General features: G+C 48.6%; 1 pseudogene; it reads right to left on the bottom strand.

Moving 5' to 3' along the window:
• Window positions 1-3,962: 3,962 nt before the first annotated feature.
• On the bottom strand, window positions 3,963-5,235 carry LOC117200985 (histone H3.3A-like; annotated as a pseudogene).
• Window positions 5,236-8,084: the final 2,849 nt, after the last annotated feature.

Here is an 8,084-nt window from a genome sequence, read left to right as displayed (position 1 = left end):
CCCAGTCCAGGTTAATTCTGTAACACTTGGGCAAGAGGCGGGGGCTCCCACCTTCTGGGCCTCTGTCTGCCCTACCCCCAGCCGCGTCCGGAGTGATGGGCAGGAAGGTCAGAGCTGGCCAGCTGACTGCTGACCTTTGCCGGCTCCCCTGCTGCCTGTAACGATGTTGCCAAGCTTGTTCCGTCAGGTGTTAATGGAAGTTATGAGAAGCAGCCTGGGAAATGCTCGTGAACCAAGCTCAAGGGTTTCCTTCAGAAAGAGGGAGGGTGTGAAGACCAGGCTCTGGAGCCAGGCGGTCTGGGTCTGAATCCCCGCGCTGGGTGGCCCTGAGCGAACCATCTGACCTCTCTGTGCCTCAGTCTCATATGTAAAATGGGCGTGGGTTTACTTCCTCAGGTCGTTCTGGGGCTTCGATGAGTTAATGTTCATATAGGGCTTAGAACAGTATCTAGTAGACACTCTATGCAGCCCCATGAAATGGTAAAGGCTTTCCCAGAGTGGGCAGTGTGATGATGGACCTTGCAAAGCTTGGGGAAAAGAGGAGTTTCGCAGACATCTGGGACCACTGGATCCGTTTCTGGGGAGCGTGTTGGTTGGTGTTCCAGACGCGGTGCTCTGGGAAACGCTGGCCTAGTGGGTCAAGGTTAAATGCCTCAGCAGTTATGGTGCCCTCTGCCTTTTGCAGAGGACCTCTGGCTGGGGTCATTTGCAACCTCGCCCTGCAGTTGCCCACCCTGGTGCTGTGGAGGAGCCAGAGAAACACAGAAGGGAGGGTCCTGTCAGGGTTTCGGAATCCCTGAGAGCCCACTCAGGTTTTCAAGGCCAAGAGTGAGGGATGGGGGCTGGTCCTCTCTCCCAGCTTCCACCACTGGGTGGGGTGGGGCGGTGGATGAACACAGAGGGTCGCCCTCAAAGTATGACTGGGGAGCAGGTTGGAGGGTCTGGGGTCCCGAGATGCCCGTGGCGAGTCAGAGGCTGAGGAATTCTGAGGAGCTTTGTGTCCCGGGAGTGTGACAGCTGAGGGGACCCTGTGTGGCCCCAGGATGGGGGAGAAGGGACCGGGGGGACCCACAGTCAGGCCAGTGCTTCCCTTCATTGACTCAACGCCTCACAAGTAACCTGAAACTAATAGGATTGGGCTAAGATCAAATGAGGAAATGTGTTTATTAAATATGCAGGCTCATTATTACTCAGCGCAACCTGCTCCCTGGCCGAGGGCCCCCACCTTTGCAGCTCCCTCCAGCCCGAGTCCACCCTCTGAACAAGCCTGGGGGCACCAACACTTGCTGGAGGATGGATGTTTGCTGCGCGCACGTGCGTGTGTGTGTGTGTGTGTGTGTGTGTGTGTGTGTGTGTGGTGTTGTTTGCACCCATGCCTGGCTGCAGTTTGCAGCTGAAACATTTTATGTCTTTGAAAGGGTCTGGTCCCCTCCCCCTTCCACATTCTGGAAGGTCAGGGACTGTGTGACATTTGCTGAGAAGTCCCCCAGTTCCTAGCACGCAGGAGGCCCGGCAGAGGGGCTTCTCTGCTTGGAGTCATTGTGAAAGGCTCAGGCTTCCCTCTTCCCCAGAGAGTACCTTCTGGAATCTGGCCCTGCTGCAGGTTGCCCGCTGACCCTGCGGCCCTGCTGGCCCCGGAGGCGCCAGGGCCTTTGGGGAGAAGGTGGCAGTTTCCCTCTGACTTGGCTCCAGCTGTCTGCACCCCCGCCAGTTGCCTCTGGCATCTGACATTTTTGTCATTCCTGAAAGGGCTTATCTGGGGAATCGGCACTTACCTCTTCCTGCCCCTCCCTGATTGACTTGGCCAGACGGCTGATTCTCCCTTCTGAGAGGTCTCAACCTGCCCGGACACCCTCTATTTCTGGGGTCATGGGATCCTGGGCCTCTACAGGGTTTGCCAGGCTCTCTCTCTCTTTTGTCCCCTAGCTGACGATGACGATTAGCTCAGATCCTGAAAGTCTTCATGCAAGAGCTCTGAATACGTACCTTCCTGGAGAGGCAGCTGAACTGATGGGAGAGACCCCTATATCAGGGGCTTGGAGGGAGCCCAGTCCAATCCCGTCTAGCCTGCTTCTTGTCTCTCTGGGTGCTCTGCTCATCACTGGCTACCTTTTAACCTCAAGCTGCTTCCTGCCTCAGGGCCTTTGCACTGCCTTGATCAGATTTTGCTTTTTCTTGGCCTAGCTAGTTCCTGCTCAAAGCTTAGAGATCCGCTTAAACATCACATCTTCAGGGAAACTTTTGCTGGCCCCCCTCCACAAGGTAAGGTAAGGTCCTTTTGTTAAGCCCTCAGAGCTTACTCTCATATTAGAAGTTCATGGTAACTGTAAGTCAATCCTATAATTAATTGATTGATAATTAGTTAATAGTTGTCTACGCTATGACTGTAAATTCTCCGAGGGCAGGGATCTTGTTTGGTGCTGTATCTCTTGGTTCTTGCAGAGTGCCCGGATCACAGAGAGTATCCAGGAAAGGACTAACCACTCTGCAGGCTGTGTTAGCTTCCTACTGCTGCTGTAACAAATGGCCATAAACTTTGTGGCTTAAAACCGCACAAATTTATTACCTTACAGTTCTCAGGGCTAGAAGCCTGAAGTGGGTCTCCCTGGGATGAAAGGTATTCGCAGGATTGGTCCTTCTGGAGGGTCCAGGGAAGAATCCGTTTCCTTGCTTCTTCCAGCTTCTAGAGGCTGCTGGCACTCCTTGACTTACAGCTCCTTCCTCCATCTTCAAAGAGCCTCCTCCAGCCTCTCTCTCTGACTCTGATCCTCCTGCCTCCATTTTATAAGACCCTTGTGATTAGGTTGGGCCCACCCGGTTTAATAATCCAGAATCAGCTCCCCACCTCAAGATCCTTAGTTTAATCACACCTGCAGAGTCCTTTTTACCATGTGAGATAATGTATTCACAGGTTCCTGGGGTTCGGATGGGGCATTATTTAGCCTACAGCACAAACGGAAATGAAAAGTGAAAGATTTGGGGCCTTGAAGAGTTGGCTTGAGCTTAGATTTCAAACAGTATTAAGACTGAAAGTGGCTTTGAGCCTCAAAAACCTGTTAAGACCCAGCCTTGTGTAAAGAGTCATGATAAGGGCATAGCCTTCCCACTGAAGTCTTTACAGAGGCTGTGAGGTAGGGATTTAACTTTTGTTTCTTTCCCCACAAACCTCCCCTCACACTTCTACTGAAAAATCCATCTATTCCCAATAATTTGAAATGCCGCTTTTATCACATACTAAACTTCCCTATGTACACAGCCCTTTTTCTGAACTCTTAATCTGATCTGGTGCCAAAACTACACTATTGTAATTACTATATCCTTATTCTATGTTTTGTTAGTTGATAGAGCAATTCCTCTTTGCTGTTCATCTTTATCAAAATATTCTTAGCATTTGTACACTTTTTCTTTTGGGTGCATTTTATTTTATTTTTGCAATTTTATTTATTTAAATAGTTTGATGTATTTTAATAGCAAACTTACAGGAAGAGCACAGAAGACAGACAACATTAAAAACATGTACTTGCATATAGCACAACTCAGTTAGAAAAGTATAGTGAATGGATGGAATCTATTGTATGATAAAAATGCTACAAACACCATTTAGTTGCAGTCAATAAGAAATTTACTTGTTTTAAAAAAATCCAAAAAAAATCCAAATACTGGCATTGTCCAGAAAAATTTGACAGGTTTATTTATAATTGTTATAAAGTTGAACTGCTGAAACTTGTTCACTCAAACGTTTTGACCTGCATTAATGCTTTATGTCCCCGCATTTATATTAAAAATTCACACACAAATGAAAATGGAAAAGCTGCCATTACCTGATTTCTGTCCCCTATTTTTCCACCTGCAATCATATTCTTAGGTACCTTTTGACCCCATGGGGGGGGGGGAATCTAACATTCAGAACTACCAATAACAGGAAGAGAAATTTTTTTTCTTTTAAAGAATGAAATGTTTCCCATGATAGTCGATTCTTAAGCACCTTCTCCACGTACGCGGCGTGCTATAGCTGGATGTCTTTTGGCATAATTGTTACACGTTTGGCATGGATAGCACGCAGGTTGGGGTCTTCAAAAAGGCCAACCAACTAGGCCTCACTTGCCTCCTGCAAAGCACCAATAGCTGCACTCTGGAAGCGCAGATCTGTTCTGAAGTCCTGAGCAATTTCCCGCACCAGGCGCTGGAAGGGAAGTTTGCAAATCAGAAGTTCAGTGGACTTCTGATAACGTCTGATTTCGCGGAGCGCCCCGGTACCAGGCCTGTAACAATGAGTTTTCTTCACCCCTCCAGTAGAGGGCGCACTCTTGCGAGCGGCTTTTGTAGCCAGTTGCTTCCTCGGTGCCTTACCACTGGTCGCTTTGCGGGCAGTCGAGCCATGGTAAAGAGACCTCCTGACTTAACCCCACTTCTCCTTCCGCTGGAGCTCCGCGAGCTAGAGGCAGCGCTGGAGTTGGAGAGTGACAGCGGCGCGGCGGCAGCAGCGAACACAATTGAAAGATCTTGGGTGAATTTTAGAATCATCTTTTCTTGTTCTATAAAACATGCTGTTGGGATTTTGATCTAGGCTGTGTTGACTTAATGGATTAATAGAATTCAATGTTTATAATCCTGTGTGTTTTTCAGTCTTTCTGCTCCATTTATCCAGAGCTTGTTAGATTTATTCTTAGGCATTTTGTAGTTTTTATTGCTATCGTGAATGAGTTCTTTTTGTTCCCTGACACTTTTAAATGTTGATGTCTGGCAAATAGGAAAGCTGTTGATTTGGGGTACGTTGATTTTATGTCCTGCTACCATAAGGCATTAAAAAAAATATTTTGATGGTTTTTCAGGTGGCTCTCTTGGGTTTTTGAGGTAGAGAATCCTATAGTCTTCCAATGTGTGTGTGTGTTTGTGTGTGTATGCGTGTGTACGTTTGTGTGTATGCGTGTTGGTCACCGTGTAAGTCAACATCTTGGTTGACTTGGAAGAATGAGGCTTCATCTTTCTTACAAAGGATGGTGACGTAGAGGGCTCTGAGGAGAGAGAAAGGAAAGTGGGTTGTGGTTTGGTCTCCCCCAGAGTCATCTTCTCTGCTGCCTCTTCTCCTTGTTTACTCTGAAGAGAGGCAGACAATGTGTGGGTCCTGGACGTGGTTAGAAGATGATGGTATATTTGCCTCACTTCTTGGTTTATAGATAGGATATTTTTGGAGTCCGAGGACCCAGGATTCACCCACCTTTCCCTCCCTCTCATCCCCCCTTTATTAAACAAATAGCCTAATAATAGACCTCGGTTTCTAGACTCCTTGTAGGGCCAATCATTCTGATGAGGCTAAATTATTTCTGCCATTATCACACATCTGCCCTCTCCTTCCCCAGCAGTGACAACTTATTCTTCCTGAAAACAGCCCTGGTCCTAGACCATGAGCTGTCAGCTTCTGTTTGGTCTCTTTTTCCCTAACAAAGCCAGCATCTGTTTGAAGCGGGTGGGGAGGCAGATGCTGAGCTGGGAGTGGGGAGCATGTGAATTCCTCCCTCCCCCCACCCAGCTTGTCCTATGCCGGGAAATGCAGTTAAAATGAAAACCAAGGGCCATCTTGTGTAGCAGAGCCGAGAACATGAACCTATGTCCTTCTACACTGGTGCTCAGGTAGATGGTGTTCCCTGAAAACCACAGGTGGCCCAAAGCATGCCTAAGGTGAGAGAGCAGTGTTTCAGGCTGGGGTGACACTCTTTTATAGCCTGATGCCAGCTGTATTTTAGTCCACGCGTTAGCTGTCCAGTTGCTTCGTATGGACTGGGGCTGGCCGTGTGGGCCGACTCTGGTCCTCTGCACCCGTTGGTGGGGGAATCACAGGGACAGCTAAGACTGAGTCACAGCTGTGTCCCAGAGAATACAGAGGGCCAAAGTCATCAGTGCCTGGGATCTTGACACATCCTAGCAGGGAAGCTTCGGGGGGCCTGGGATTGTCTGCCTTGGTTATCGCCATATCACTGGAATCTGCCCATATGGAGCCAGAAATAGGTGATAAAGCCAAGTAGGTTCATGCTGGGTGGGCATCTGCCATCTGTGAGTAGGCAGGCAGGTCAGTTTATAAAGTTGGGCTGCGGTGGGTGGTCCCAAAAGCACAGACCTAATGATACTCAGAACTTTGGAGTCAGGCAAATTGACATCAGAACCTTGGCCCCTCGTCTCGCTGTGGGCAAGTTCCTGTTACCTTGCATCAGTTTACACATCTGTGAAATGGGACTAATCCTAGCCAGTTCCTGTGGGAGCATTCAATGAGCTGTTTGAATCAGGGCTGTGTGTTCTACTTGGAATCTAGAGTGAACAGTGGCCCCTGGGGTGGGTTGTTCTGCCTTCTGGATGGCGGAGCACCTGGCCGTGTGGCTGCCACGGGCAGCTTTCCCCAGGTCCTGTCCTGGTTTGCTTTATTCTTGTTTCATGTGCTTGTCCTGCAGCTGGACTTCGAGCCCCTTGGGGTCAGGATCCCCATCCTAGATGGCTTTGTCTGCCCCAGCAGGTAACCCGGGGCTGAGCATGGAGCATGGGCTCAAACAATCCCTTATTGATTCAACCGCAGCCCAACTGGGACACCACAGTTGCTTTCTAGGCCAAGAAGTCCAAGTCACTCAGGATCCTGGAGTTGCATTCTAACCTGGAATGAACCAGGGAGTGAACAGGGGCTCGCTGGGCCATGACGCAGTGTGAGGGTCCAGGCATTGCACGAGCAAGGGGTTTGGAAGGAAAGTTCAATTCCCTGGCTGGCCGTTGGCAGGGAGGCGGGAGGGCTGGAAGTTGTCTGCCTGCTGGCCCGGGGCAGCTGCATGTGGGGACAGCTGTCTCAGCTTCGGACATAGGATCTGCCCCAAGATTAATAACAGAGCCTGGCCATGCCCGTGGGGAGCAGAGAGGGGCTTGGGTTACCGCGCACCAGGAAATTCGCCTGCCCCACTGACAGTGGGTGGGTAGCCGGCAGGATGGATGGGCTCTGGGGGCTGGGGGGTGTCTGGGCAAGACAGCTCAGTGCGGGCCCAGCCAAATGCACCCCGATGGGATGCAAGCTGACCCTCCCAAGAGCCGCTTTCTTTCCGCTGGACCCGAAACCGGCAGGAGCTGATCTCCAAGAATTATGTGATGCGTTGGGAATGGAAACCAAATGTTGGTGTCAGGTAGAGAAAGCTGATGGAAGCTCTCGGCCCAGCAGGCCTGGGAGCAGCAGGGGTTGGGGCTCCGGTGGCCAGCACAGATGTTTAGGTGAAAGGGGGCCTGACATCTTCTTTTAAAAAAGGTTTATTTTCCCCCTGATTATATTTATCATAGATCATTCGGAAAATATGGAAAAGTGGAAAGAAAGAAATCATTTATAATTCCATTTTTGTAGGTTTAAAAATTTAAATTCTTTTTATTGTGATAGAATACACACAACTTAAAATTTACCACCTTAATCACTTTTACATGAACAGTTCACTAGCATTAAGTATATTCACATTGCTGTGTAACCATCACCACTATCATCTCCAGACCCTTTTCATCTTGCAAAACAGAAACTGCAACCATTAGACACTAACCCCCCATTTCCTCCTCCCAGCCCCTGGCAACTGCCATTCTACCTTCTCTCTCTATGGTTTTGACTACTCTAGGTACCTTGTATAAGTAGAATCATACAGTATTGGTCCTTTTGTAACTAGCGTATTTCACTTAGCATAATGTCCTCAAGGCTCCTCCATGCTCTAGCATGTGTCAAAATTTCCTCCATTTTTAAGGCCGAATAATATTCCATCGTCTGCGTGGACCACATTTTGTTTATCCATTCCTCTGTTGATGGACACTTGGGTTTCTTCCACCTTCTGGCTATTATAAATAATGCTGATAAGGACATGGGTGTACACATTTCTCTGAGTCTCTGCTTTCAATTCTTTTGGCTAGATACCATAAAGTGGAATTGCTGGGTCATATGGTAGTTCTATTTTTAACTTTTTTGAGGAACCATCAGACTGTTTCCCATGGTGGCTGCACAATTTTATATTCCCACTAACAGAGCAAATGGGTTCCAATTTCTCCACATCCTTACCAACACTTGTTATTTTGTAAATTTTTTT

Source organism: Orcinus orca, chromosome 16 (genome assembly GCF_937001465.1).
Source record: "Orcinus orca chromosome 16, mOrcOrc1.1, whole genome shotgun sequence".
Taxonomy (NCBI): Eukaryota; Metazoa; Chordata; class Mammalia; order Artiodactyla; family Delphinidae; genus Orcinus; species Orcinus orca.
This window is presented reverse-complemented; position numbering and strand designations above follow the sequence as displayed.